The following is a 14,803-nucleotide window of genomic DNA, read 5'->3' on the forward strand; positions in this document are numbered from 1 at the left end:
AATTTCTAATCTCATAGCGTTGTGGTCAGAAGAGATGCTTGATATGATTTCAATTTTCTTAAATTTACTGAGGCTTGATTTGTGACCCAAGGTGTGATCTATCCTGGAGAATGTTCTGTGTGCACTTGAGAAGAAAGTGTAATCTGCTGTTTTTGGATGGAATGTCATATAAATATCAATTAAATCTACCTGGTGTATTGTGTCATTTAAAGGTTCTGTTTTCTTATTTATTTTCATTTTGGATGATCTGCCCATTGGTGTCAGTGAGGTGTTAAAGTCCCCCACTATTACTGTGTTACTGTCGATTTCCTCTTTTATAGCTGTTAGCAGTTGCCTTATGTATTGAGGTGCTCCTATGTTGGGTGCATATATATTTATAACTGTTATATCTTCTTATTGGATTGATCCCTTGATCATTATGTAGTGTCCTTCCTCGTCTCTTGTAACATTCTTTATTTTAAAGTCTATTTTATCTGATATGAGTATAGCTACTCCAGCTTTCTTTTGATTTCCATTTGCATGGAATATCTTTTTCCATCCCCTCACTTTCAGTCTGTATGTGTCCCTAGGTCTGAAGTGGGTCTCTTGTAGACAGCATATATATGGGTCTTGTTTTTGCATCCATTCAGCAAGCCTGTGTCTTTTGGTTGGGGCATTTAATCCATTGACGTTTAAGGTAATTATCGATATGTATGTTCCTATGACCATTTTCTTAATTGTTTTGGGTTTGTTTTTGTAGGTCCTTTTCTTCTCTTGTGTTTCCCACTTAGAGAAGTTCCTTTAGCATTTGTTGTAGAGCTGGTTTGGTGGTGCTGAATTCTCTTAGCTTTTGCTTGTCTGTAAAGCTTTTGATTTCTCCATTGAATCTGAATGAGATCCTTGCCGGGTAGAGTAATCTTGGTTGTAGGTTCTTCCCTTTCATCACTTTAAGTGCATCATGCCACTCTGTTCTGGCTTGTAGAGTTTCTGCTGAGAAATCAGCTGTTAACCTTATGGGAGTTCCCTTGTATGTTATTTGTCGTTTTTCCCTTGCTGCTTTCAATAATTTTTCTTTGTCTAATTTTTGCCAGTTTTATTACTATGTGTCTTGGCGTGTTTCTCCTTGGGTTTATCTGGTATGGAACTCGCTGCACCTCCTGGACTTGGGTGGCTATTTCCTTTCTCCTGTTAGGGAAGTTTTCGACTATAATCTCTTCAAATATTTTCTCTGGTCCTTTCTCTCTCTCTTCTCCTTCTGGGACCCCTATAATGCGAATGTTGTTGCGTTTAATGTTGTCCCAGAGGTCTCTTAGGCTGTCTTCATTTCTTTTCATTCTTTTTTCTTTATTCTGTTCCGCAGCAGTGAATTCCACCATGTGTCTTCCAGGTCACTTATCCGTTCTCCTGCCTCAGTTATTCTGCTATTGATTCCTTCTAGTGTAGTTTTCATTTCAGTTATTGTATTGTTCATCTCTGTTTGTTTGTTCTTTAATTCTTCTAGGTCTTTGTTAAACATTTCTTGCATCTTCTCGATCTTTGCCTCCATTCTTTTTCCGAGGTCCTGGATCATCTTCACTATCATTATTCTGAGTTCTTTTTCTGGAAGGTTGCCTATCTCAATTTCATTTAGTTGTTTTTCTGGGGTTTTATCTTGTTCCTTCATCTGGTACATAGCCCTCTGCCTTTTCATCTTATCTATCTTTCTGTGAATGTGGTTTTTGTTCCACAGGCTGCAGGATTGTAGTTCTTCTTGCTTCTGCTGTCTGCCCTCTGGTGGATGAGGCTCTCTAAGAGGCTTGTGTAAGTTTCCTGATGGGAGGGACTGGTGGTGGGTAGAGCTGACTGTTGCTCTGGTGGGCAGAGCTCAGTAAAAGTTTAGTCTGCTTGACTGTTGATGGGTGGGGCTGGGTTCCCTCCCTGTTGGTTGTTTGGCCTGAGGCAACCCAACACTGGAGCCTACCTGGGCTCTTTGGTGGGGCTAATGACAGACTCTGGGAGGGCTCATGCCAAGGAGTACTTCCCAGAACTTCTGCTGCCAGTGTCCTTGTCCCCATGGTGAGCCACAGCCACCCCCCCGCCTCTGCAGGAGACCCTCCAACACCAGCAGGTAGGTCTTGTTCAGTCTCCCACGGGGTCACTGCTCCTTCCCCTGGGTCCCGATACGCACACTACTTTGTGTGTGCCCTCCAAGAGTGGAGTCTCTGTTTCCCCCAGTCCTGTCGAAGTCCTGCAATCAAATCCCACTAGGGTTGAAAGTCTGATTCTCTATGAATTCCTCCTCCCGTTGCTGGACCCCCCAGGTTGGGAAGCCTGACGTGGGGCTCAGAACCTTCACTCCAGTGGGTGGACTTCTGTGGTATAAGTGTTCTCCAGTCTGTGAGTCACCCCCCCTTGCAGTTATGGGATTTGATTTTACTGTGATTGCACCCCTCCTACCATCTCATTGTGGCTTCTCCTTTGTCTTTGGATGTGGGGTATCTTTTTTGGTGAGTCCAGTGTCTTCCTGTCGATGACTATCCAGCGGTAGTTGTGATTCTGGTGTTCTCATGAGATGGAGTGAGAGCACGTCCTTCTACTCCGCCATCTTCTTTTTCATTTATTTCTGATTTGATCTTTATGATTTCTTTCCTACTGCTAGCTTTGGGTTTTTTCTTCCTCTTTCTCCAATTACTTTAGGTGTAAGGTTAGGTTGTTTATTTGAGATGTTTCTTGTTTCTTGAGGTAGTATTGTATTGCTATAAACTTCTCTCTTAGGACTGCTTTTGCTACATCCCATAGGTTTTGGGTCTTCGTATTTTCATTGTCATTTGTTTCTAGGTATTTTAAAATTTCCTCTTTGATCTCTTCAGTGATCTCTTGGTTATTTAATGTGTATTGTTTAGCTTCCATATGTTTGTATTTTTTACAGTTTTTTTCCTGTAATTGATATCTAGTCTCATAACGCTGTTGTTGGAAAAGATATTTGATACAATTTCAATTTTCTTAAATTTACCAAGGCTTGATTTGTGACCCAAGATATGATCTATCCTGGGGAATGTTCCATGAGCTCTTGAGAAGAAAGTGTATTCTGTTGTTTTTGGGTGGAATGTCCTATAAATATCAACTAAGTCCATCTTGTCTAATTTGTGCTTTAAAGCTTGTGTTTCCTTATTTATTTTCATTTTGGATGATCTGTCCATTGGTGAAAGTGGGATGTTAAAATCCCCTACTATGATTGTGTTACTGTCGATTTCCCCTTTTATGGCTGTTAGCATTTGCCTTATGTATTGAGGTGCTCCTAAGTTGGGTGCATAAATATTTACAGTTGTTATATCTTCTTCTTAGATTGATCCCTTGATCATTATGTAGTGTCTTTCTTTGTCTCTTGTAAAAGACTTTAAAGTCTATTTTGTCTGATATGCGAATTGTTACTCCAGCTTTCTTTTGATTTCCATTTGCATGGAATATCTTTTTCCATCCCCTTACTTTCAGTCTGTATGTGTCCCTAGGTCTGAAGTGGGTCTCTTTTAGACAGCATATATATGGGTCTTGTTCTTGTATCCATTCAGCCAGTCTATGTCTTTTGGTTGGAGCATTTAATCCATTTACATTTAAGGTAATTATATGTGTGTTCCTATTACCATTTTCTTAATTGTTTTGGGTTTGTTTTTGTTAGTCTTTTCCTTCTCTTGTGTTTTCTGCCTAGAGAAGTTCCTTTAGCATTTGTTGTAAAGCTGGTTTGGTGGTGCTGAATTCTCTTAACTTTTGCTTATCTGTAAAGGTTTTAATTTCTCCATCAAATCTGAATGAGATCTTTGCTGGGCAGAGTAATCTTGTTTGTAGATTTTCCCCTTTCATCAGTTTAAATATGTCCTGCAATTCCTGTCTGGCTTGCAGGGCTTCTGCTGAAAGATCAGCTGTTAACCTTATTGGGATTCCCTTGTATGTTATTTGTTGCTTTTCCCTTGCTGCTTTTAATATTTTTTCTTTGTATTTAATTTTTGATAGTTTGATTAATATGTGTCTCGCCGTGTTTCTCTTTGGGTTTATCCTGTATGGGGCTCTCTGTGCTTCCTGGATTGGATTATTTCCTTTCTCATGTTAGGGAAGTTTTTGACTATAATCGCTTCAAATATTTTCTCAGATCCTTTCTTTTTGTCTTCTTCTTTTGGGACCCCTATAATTCGAATGTTCGTGCGCTTAATGTTGTCCCAGAGGTCTCTGAGACTGTCCTCAATTCTTTTCATTCTTTTTTGTTTATTCTGCTCTGCGGTAGTTATTTCCACTATTTTATCTTCCAGGTCACTTATCTGTTCTACTGCCTCAGTTATTCTGCTATTGATTCCTTCTAGAGAATTTTTAATTTCAGTTATTGTGTTGTTCATCATTGTTTGCTTGCTCTTTAGTTCTTCTAGGTCCTTGTTAAACGTTTCTTGTATTTTCTCCATTCTATTTCCAAGATTTTGGATCATCTTTACTATCATTATCTGAATTCTTTTTCAGGTAGACTGCCTGTTTCCTCTTCATTTGTTTGTTCTGGTGGGTTTTTACCTTGCTACTTCATCTGCTTCATATTTCTCTGTCTTCTCATTTTGTTTAACTTACTGTGTTTGGGGTCTCTTTTTCACAGTCTGTAGGTTCGTAGTTCCCATTGTTTTTGGTGTATGCCCCAGTGGGTGAGGTTGGTTCAGTGGCTTGTGTGGGCTTCCTGGTAGAGGGGACGGGTGCCTGTGTTCTGGTGGATGAGGCTGGATCTTTTCTTTCTGGTGGGCAGGGCCGCATCCCGTGGTGTGTTTTGGGGTGTCTGTGAACTTAGTATGATATTAGGCAGCCTCTCTGCTAATGGGTAGGGTTGTGTTCCTGTCTTGCTAGTTGTTGGCGTGGGGCATCCAGCACTGGAGCTCGCTGGCCTTTAGGTGGAGCTGGGTCTTAGCGTTGAGACGGAGATCTCCGGGAGAGCTCTCGCCAACTGATATTACGTTGGGCTGGGAGGTCTCTGGTGAGCCATAGTCCTGAGCTCAGCTCTCGCCTCTCAGAGGCTCAGGCCTGACACCAGCCGGAGCACCAAGACCCTGTCAGCCACCCAGCAGAGATCTGCCCTGGAGGATGCCACACAAGCTGCTCACAGGAGGTGTCTCACCACAGGCACCACCCCCCCCCCAACAAAACTGCCTTTAAAAGGGCGCTGGGGGAGTTGCTGGGTGCTACTGACTACTGTTTACTGCAGGAGCCAGGCACTGGAGAGGCTGCATGTGCTGCAGGAGGCTGCCTGTGTCTCCTATACTAACTTTTAAGTGTGCTGCCATTTAACTCTCAAGCTCTGCAGTGTAATTGGATTTATTTACATTTTTTTTTAAATTAATAGCTACTCTATTTATTTATTTATTTATTTATAGCTGTGTTGGGTCTTTGTTTCATGCGAGGGCTTTCTCTAGTTGCGGCAAGCGGGGGCCACTCTTCATCGTGGTGCGGGGGCCACTCTTCATAGCAGTGCGCAGGCCTCTCACTATCGCGGCCCCTCCCGTTGTGGGGCACAGGCTCCAGACGCGCAGGCTCAGCAGTTGTGGCTCACGGGCCCAGTTGCTCCGCGGCATGTGGGATCTTCCCAGACCAGGGCTCGAACCCGTGTCCCCTGCATTAGCAGGCAGATTCTCAACCACTGCGCCACCAGGGAAGCCCAGATTTATTTACATTTTTTCAGACCATATTGGGACCTAGAAAATTCTATGAATAAGAGGAATCACCATTTTTTCTAAAGATTATCTCTGTTGAAGGGAGGTTGATAGTGCATTGGCTGTGGGTCAGAATCACACACTCTGTCACTTACTAACTGAATGACCTTAGAAATGTTACTTAACCTCTCCAAGCCTCTGTTTCCTCATGTATAAAATGGACATAATAGTAGTATTGGCCTCAAAGGACTTGTAACATTTTAATTGAAATAATTGTAGGTTCACAAAAAGTTGCAAGAATAGTACTGTGAGGTCTCTTGTATATATCACCTAGCTTACCCCAGTGTTGACATCTTATTTAAATAGTGCATTATCATAACCAGGAAATTGATTGGCACAATACAATTAACTAGACATTCTTACTCGAGTTTCACAAGTTTTCGCGTGCATTCTTTTTGTTGTTGTTGCTAGGGCTTTGTGTATAAATCTATGGTATTTTATCACATGTACAGATTTGTATAATTACCACTATAACCAATATACAAATGTGTGGATTAAATACAATTACACATTTAAAGTGCTTAGCACGAGACGTAGCATATAGAAGGAACTAATTAAATGTTATTATGATTATTAGAGGAAATGAGATGATCTTGCTGATCAATGCTTTCTCATTTGATGAGGTAATTGGGTGGTTGACATAAATGGTATTTTAGAAGCTAGAAGCAAGGCACTTTCCATTGATCATGCTTTAAATTTTTTTCTGTATTTTATAATGTTTTGACATCTTAGGGCCTTGAGGACCTAGGGATGTGGTGCTTTTCCCATTATTAGCTAATTCCTAGAGATAGCAAACAACTTGCCTGTGAGGTTGTCTTTGAATAAAAGCCTTCCATCCATCTGCGTCTTTTCATCGGACTCCTGATGTAATTTTCCATCCATTCCCCCTGCCCCCAACTCCAACACCTATTCCTTGGCTATAAATCCCTCCTTGTTCTTGTATTTGGAGTTGACTCCCATTTCTTTCCCCTACTGCAATAGTCTTGGCAGGTACACTTATAGAAATAGTCCTGAGTAAAATCTTTCTTACAAGTGTCAGAATAATTTTTTCTTTAACAAACCCCAGGCTCAGACTATTCTAGGCAACACTAATGTGCACTTCCCAGAATTAAGGGACCCTTGTCAGGGGCTACTTCATTGCCTGGGGTGAACAATGAGGGGACCAAATTAAAGGGTATCCAATTTCTCCTAGTTTACCTTTGCTGTTCCTTAGATGAAGAAGAGAAAAAAACACATTCTTAGAGGCGGTAACATTGGTACATGGAAAAACTTCATCAAAGAGTTAAAATAATGACCATAATACCCCAGTAATCATTTTCACTTACGCAATAAAGTTAATTTAAATGAGGATTCTAAGATGGGGTCATACTTTTCAGATAGATGACCTGCTCCCAGAGCCCTGTGCTTTTCCAGTGGTAGCACTTATGCACTATGTTCCCATCACCTCTTGTCTGAGCCTGGGATCCTCCAGGGCAGGGACGGGGTGGGGGTGAGGAGTAGCCCACAAAATCTGGATGATCAGAACCTAGAGAATATTTTAGCTCCTTGGATATATAACACCTACCAGAAGTTAGTTCTTGTTCCTGGAACCTTTGAAAGTATCAATGCTTTATTGCCACCTTCTGGTCAAAATGTGTCTTATGTTATTTCTGCAAGTCATTAGGTTTCAGTAAAAAGGATTTGACAGAAGTTAAGTCCCTGTCAGATCAGCAATCCCACGGTGGCAACCAATATGGACAGAATATTATATAACCGTTGAGAAACTTTCCAAGGATGTGCATGCATATATATGTTTATTTATATCACACACACAAATGAATACTATTCTGAATCTGTAAGGATATAAAGGCAAATAATTATAACTTAAATTTCTACAAGTGTTTTTTTGTTTGTTTGTTTAAGTTTACAAGGTGCTTTTGCATTTGGTCATTCTATTAACTTGAGAAGCAAGTAGGAATGGAATGATTTTTAAAGCAATCCCATAAGAAGATAGGGAATTATTAATGCGTCCTTAAATTTCCTTGCAAATGTTTGTCTTACTAATCTTTTTAACTTTTCTAGAATGATTCCATGTATACTTTTTTAATGGAATTTTTTAAAATTAATTAATTAATTAATTAATTATTGGCTGTGTTGGGTCTTCGTTGCTGCGCATGGGCTTTCTCTAGTTGCGGCAAGCGGGGGCTACCCTTTGTTGCGGTGTGCGCGGTCTTCTCACTGTGGTGGCTTCTCTTGTTGTGGAGCACGGGCTCTAGGCTCGTGAGCTTCAGTAGCTGTGGCACACAGGCTCAGTAGTTGTGGCTTGTGGGCTCAGAGCACAGGCTCTGTAGTTGTGGCACACGGGCTTTGTTGCTCCACGGCATATGGGATCTTCCTGGACCAGGGCTTGAACCTGTGTCCCCTGCATTGGCAGGCGGATTCTTAACCACTGAGCCAGCAGGGAAGTCCCTCCATGTGTACTTTTTCATTACCAAGCTCACTTTTGCACTTAAAATATAATTCTGTTTATTAAAGTGACATGAATTTTATGAAAACATCTGTTGGATAGAAAAAAACTTTAATAATCAACTAACAAATGTATATATGTTAATGTCTTATGTGTCACCTTCAATTGATGGTGATGCAAACATGTGGAGAACAGATGGCATACGGTTAAGAGCGCTGCCTCTAAAAGCAGATGGTCTGAATTTGAATCCTGGCTCTGACCTCTTACTGGCTGTTATCTTTAAACAAGTTACTTAATCTCTGGCCTTCGATTTCCTTATCTGTGAAATGGAGGTGATGTCATCCATAAGAGTACCTATCCCACAGGATTGTGATGAGAATTAAACTAGTTAGTATCTGCACAGTGCTTAAAATAGTGCCTAGCACATAAATGAATTATTTTTGTAAAGCAATTAGAACAGTGTCTGGTACATAGCAAGCACTGTGTAAGTATTAATTAAATAAAACAATAATAGAAAATGATTAATATTCACTCCAAACTTATCATGTGCCAGGTTCTAAATGTAGCACTTGGCACACGTTATTGTTTTTCATCCTCCTACCATCCTATGTGAAGGATTCTATTATTTAGTTTCCATTTTACGTGGAAACTGAAACACAGAGTGCTTAAGAAACTTGCGGAAGGTCACCCAGCAAGTATGTAGCAAAGCTGAGATTTAGTTAACCTGTTTCCATCTAAACATTGTTATTTTACTACCCCACTTATGTCCCCATTGCATTTAAACCTTTTCACTAATTTATCAAGTTAATTCTATACTAGCTGTCCTCTGGAACCCAAATGAGCTCCTTAAGCACCCAATTTTGTCTTTCTGTTCTAGGTTTTTGGCATATATTCAGATGAGCCTTAATTAGTTCATAACTGTTTTATATCTAGATATAATTAATGCCAAACAGAATACCATGGCTATGTTTAATAAAATCTGATGAGAGTAACAAGATTGTTAGGCTCACAAACATTCTGTCCTTTCTCTTCAGGAGACTGTTTCAACAAATTAATACCATTACTTTGGTGATTAAATATTCATTCATTGTGGTCTCACATTAAATCCTCATGAACTAAAGCAAGGTGAGAAGTAGATATATTTCAATAAAACGATAGGATCGTGGACATGCCCTTCTTTGAAACAGCAAGAGGGCAAATATGTATTCCTGTCATTCTAATGTTTCCTTTGGTTAATTTTAATTTCCTTTTTTATACTCTTAAATAGTTTTAATTATTACAGGAGAATTGTCAATAACTATTACTCTATCTTGGGGAAAAAAAGGCAGGGAGAGAAGGTGAAAGCTCCTCCAGCATCAAGATGGATTCATTCAGACCCCCACCCCAAGTATAAGTGTAAGATGTTCCCCATACTCACTCCACTGCGGGTCTAGTCCAGACCCCATCAGTCCTCTTCTTTGTGTTCATGAGTTCAACGGTATCTTGGAGGTGTGGTATGCATTGGGCAGCAAATAGGGGAGAAGGGGTTGTTTGCAAGTCTTCCTAGGCAATCAGTAGTGGAGGTTGCTGGAGGAATGAAGTCCTCATGGACCCCAAAGGAGGACAGTTGTCAGAGTCCCCTAGTGCAGGTAGTAGAGACATTCCCTTGAATGAAAGCAAGGCAAACCACAGGTGATGGCTCAGATCCAAGCAGGTCCCAGGCTCTGAATCAACAGCCCTCATGGGGGACCTATCTCAGATGCATCTGCCCAGCTCTTCCAGGGCAATCCCCTCTCTTTCTCCTTGAGCAACTTTTCCTGGCTCCCAACCCAGCCCCCAGCCCCCTGGTTCCTCTTTCCTCCATCCTCTTGTTTCCTTCTGGTCTTAGGAAAAACCTGTCCTCTCGTTAGCTCTTTGCTTTCTCTAAGGACACTTCTTTCTTTGCTTCCCCCAGCTCCAGTCTTGTGTTCCTTTATGATGGACTGATGTGCATTAGACTCAGAACCCACTCCTTTCCCTTATCCTGGACTGATCTTCAGACTTTTCTAAGAATCTAGGGGAAAATCATACTATATTATTATATCACTTATAATTGTGACAACATTTTAACATTAGAAATATTAAAACATAAATTAATAAAAATAAGCAAATATAAGTATAAACTATTAATTTTATGTATTGCTATATAATGATGAGGATATTAAAATGGTCTGAACATTCCTATCTTTTCACACTTTTTTTTCAATTTAACTTTTTTTAATGAAGTATAGTTGATTTACAATGCTGTGCCAATCTCGAGCAAACTTGGCTGCTCCAGGGAGAATGCCTGAGCGTGGAAGAATTGGGAGCTAGGTTCTGAGTATGCTTTGGTTCCCTAACAAGGAAAGAGTGTTTATTCTGTCCCAGTTGTCTGTTTTGATTCTCTAGAAGAGAATTTCCTTTGCTATTTTCTTAAATCTAATTAGTGGAACCAAAGACCTCGTTGCAAGACTTCCCTTACTCTACTTTCTTTGACAATCTTCAGTGCTTCTTTTAAGTATAACTTCCATTACATTTTAAGATTTGTAGTTCTACAAAGTAATTTGCATTCAGTGGATGATATGGTTCTATGCTGGCAATCTCATTTTATGAGAAACGTGTTAAACCATGCCTTCTGAAAGTTTTCAAGTCCATTCGCCTTAAGCACATTTAGTTAACCTAAACATCACATAGGAATTCAGAAATGCTAGAATTACAAGTGATTTCTTTTTTCTTTTTTCTTTTTTTAATTATTTATGGCTGTGTTGAGTCTTCGTTTCTGTGCGAGGGCTTTCTCTAGTTGTGGCAAGTGGGGGCCACTCTTCATCGCGGTGCACGGGCGTCTCACTATCGCGGCCTCTCCCGTTGCGGAGCACAGGCTCCAGACGCGCAGGCTCAGCAATTGTGGCTCACGGGCCCAGTTGCTCCGCGGCATGTGGGATCTTCCCAGACCAGGACACGAACCCATGTCCCCTGCATTGGCAGGCAGATTCTCAACCACTGCACCACCAGGGAAGCCCACACGTGATTTCTTGACTAATGCCTGTCTCCCCTACTAGACTGTAAATGACAATGAGCTGAATCTATTTTCACTCGCCATTGTATGCCCAGAGCCCACCACCGTGCCTGGCATGTAGCTGGTATTCCATACATATTGGCCGAACAAATAGATGGTACCCTATTTTGCCTTTAAAGCCTCTCTTGAAGATTTTATGCACATTTTAGAAATAAGGATGAAGAAGAATATTGGCAGAACCATATTAAAGACTGGAACAGTTGTGTTGAGGATTATGAAGGATAGGGAGAATAAGAAGAAAGTGAAGAGTTGGGGATTACGAGGTCAGGCTTGGGCTCAGTGGGAAGAGCCAAGTGCAGAGTGCTGCATCCTTGTATGCTGCATCACATACAGAGTGGCTGTATGCTGATCACATCTCATGCTGGGAGGCGGTGGCACCATGGAAAAAATCACATATCGCCAATGTTTCACATAACTTTCTTCAGTTCGTAAACTCTGTAAGTTCCACGGTTCTGCACCACTCCATCCATTGGTATATAAATTACTTGCGTTTTCTCATGCACTTAATGCTCTTACTGTTCAATTCAGCAAGCAGATACTGAACACTTGCTATCTTGGGGGTGTGCTGGTGGTGCTCAGGACACAGGTATTCTGCTTCCTACTCATTTTTAATAGATTTTATTATTTTAGAGAGTTTTATGTTCACAGCAAAATCTACTACTCATTTGTAAAAGCCTGAATCAAAGTTAACTACAAATGTAACAAATTCTAATTTCCAAATGAACCCAGGTAGCAAACAAATGCCACACACACACACACACACACACACACACACACAACCAGTCAGCCTCCTCTTTCCACCATGGATACAACTTTTATATACCACTTCTCGGTTAATATTTACCAAAGTGAAAGGAGAAAAGTCAGAAACTTCAAAACACACCAGGAACATTTTTCTGTCACACTGGTTGGAAAAGAATCCACAACAATTTCTTTGCCAAATTCCTAGTAAGTTTTAAGATATTAATTGCTGGACACTTGTCAATTAATTAATCCTTGACTTCTGGAGAAAAGGTTGGAGGGTATAAAACTTTCATCTCTGAGCCAATTGAAATGTTTTAATTGGAAATTTTCCCAGGCCAGTCACAGAGAGGAAAAACAAAAGATGGTCAAGAAAAAAACTACATATCCTCAAATCTTCCATTGCTAACCAAAACAGCACCAAGAATTAAGTTCTTAGCTTTAGTGTCATTTTATCAGCAATCATTTCTTGAGTTGAAACTCTTACAAAGTATGTCTAGAAACTAGTATAGTAAATGTTTTACTCATTAAAAGTTAGGTTATTAAAACTTATTAAGACATCAAGCAAAGTAGATAAACAACTCTACATAAAAATAACTGTCATTTAGAAATTATATTTGGCTCAGTGAACTAGAAATCCAACCATGGTGACTTAATCAAAAGGGGTTTATTTTTCTCCCCAAAGAGGAAGTCCAGAGATAGGCAATTCACAGTGTCAGTCATTAACATCCCAGGATCCTCCTGTCCTTCTGGTTTGTTTTCCTTCGAATGTGGTGTTCATTTTCATGATTGCCTCATGGTTACAATATGGCTGCTCCACCTCCAGCATAATATCCACTTTCCGGGTAGGGAGAATAAGAAAAAAGAGAAAGGCAAAGGCAAAAGCCTGAATTTGTCCTTGTCTATTGGAAAGCAAAGGCTTTCCCAGGAGACTTGCCTCTCCTCTAGACTTCTACTTACACCTCTTTGGCCATAACTGTGTCACATGGTCACCCAGCTATAAGGAAGGGTAAGAAATACAGACTTCTAGTTAGGTATATTGATACCCTGAACAAAATTTGGGTTCCCTTGTAAGGAAGAAGGGAGAATGGCTGTTGGATTGACAACCAGCAGTGTCTGCCACAAAAACACTTTTAAAAATTGAAGGCAGAAAGGGTTTGAGTCCCAGGAACTTTGGAGGCAGTGAGAAAATGAATGAATTTAACATTATGAATAAAAGTTTCTTACAAGCTCAAGCTCAGGACAAGGATATTACCTATGTTTCCACCAATGGGCAGTTAGACATAGTTCAGCATAAGCTGGCTTGAGTGATTTTTTTAAAGAACTATCTAGTCACCTTCCCACTTATGCTGTAGGATGCCTGAAAGGCACCAACTAGCAATGAACACCCTCAAAAGAATTTAGCAATGATGCATAATTGCAAATTTTTGTATTTGTATCCAATTTTAATGCCAACAACCTAATGATGGTCAGTTGGATTCAAAGTACAATTCAAATAGCCAAGTAATTTTTTACATATCCAAACTTTAACTTGTATCTCTTAAGCTATTGAAGGGTAATCATTTCCTACTACCCAGAAACTTCTTGCCTCCCTTAATCTCTCCTCTTCCTATTCACCCACACACTTTGTTATATTTTACAAAAGTATCAATCCACAATAGATTGGAACTTTTTTTAATGGTCCATCACCACTGAGTTTGAAAAAGTACTGCCCTAGTCTAAAGGGTTGATTTTTGCATCTTAAAGGTCTAGAATGGGTCTAGTGGAGAGAGACTCTTCTTGGAGAGTCAGCGTTCTCCACATTAGGCATGTGTGATGGGTGGGGGCAGCATGGGGAAATTTACAATATAGTAATCTTTTTACTCATTATACAATTATACAATGAGGGCGCAAAGTGTAAATATTTCAGTTGCGGGTGGAGAAGATGGGCCTGCCTAGTTTCCTTTGGCTTCCTTCCTTTACCATCACTCCAGGGTTTTAGTGTTACACCCACCCATTCTTTCCTTGGGTCTCCAGGGGGAGGAAACAGTTAATGGGCAATTGACCAGAAGTAATATAGAGCAATAAATCAGAACTGCTGAAATGCTATGGCTCCCTAGATATTCTTGTGTGATATCAAATAGCAGGATCAGACAGGAGAGAGTTGGCTACCAGATTCAACATAAATCATGACAGGTGAGTGTTCATTAAATATAGAATTGATGATACGCTAAAAGAAATTGGATATAAATCAGGTTTTAGTTAATTGATAGTATTCTTCGGTTGTGGAATACAGGTTTCCCTCACTATCCGAAAGTAGAGCAGGCCTATGTAAACTTTCGTAAGCCAAGACTGCGTAAAGCAAAGAAGCAATTACTGTTAATTTAAATGGAAAAATGTGTGAGTGTTCCCAGACCCAAAAATAACCTACCAAATCATACCAAATAATATATAAAACCTAAAATAACACGAACATATGGTAAAAGCAGGAGTGATATGATAAATACACAGGCTGGATAAAGTAGAAATAATGTATGGTACAGTGTAGTTTCGCTTATCAGAACCGGGAAGACAGCAAGCACACTGGAAGGCAGGGAGGTAGTGATGATGGTGTGTCAGGCTGAGTCATGGGAGGCTGGGGAGGTGGGAGGTAGAGGACAGGTAGGAGGGAGAGGAAGACAGTCACCTATTAAGATCTCATCACCATCTAAATCCATCAGGGCAGACAAGTCACTAAGATCTACACCTTCTGTGTCTGCCTGCCTTGATGTCTGCTGTGGCTGATGTGGAAGACTTGCAATATGACAATGTGCTTGACTGCTTAGCCTCATGCAATATGCTGTCACAGAATTCTTTGTAGGTACTCAAAACATC

This window comes from Balaenoptera acutorostrata, chromosome 2 (genome assembly GCF_949987535.1).
Source record: "Balaenoptera acutorostrata chromosome 2, mBalAcu1.1, whole genome shotgun sequence".
Taxonomy (NCBI): domain Eukaryota; kingdom Metazoa; phylum Chordata; class Mammalia; order Artiodactyla; family Balaenopteridae; genus Balaenoptera; species Balaenoptera acutorostrata.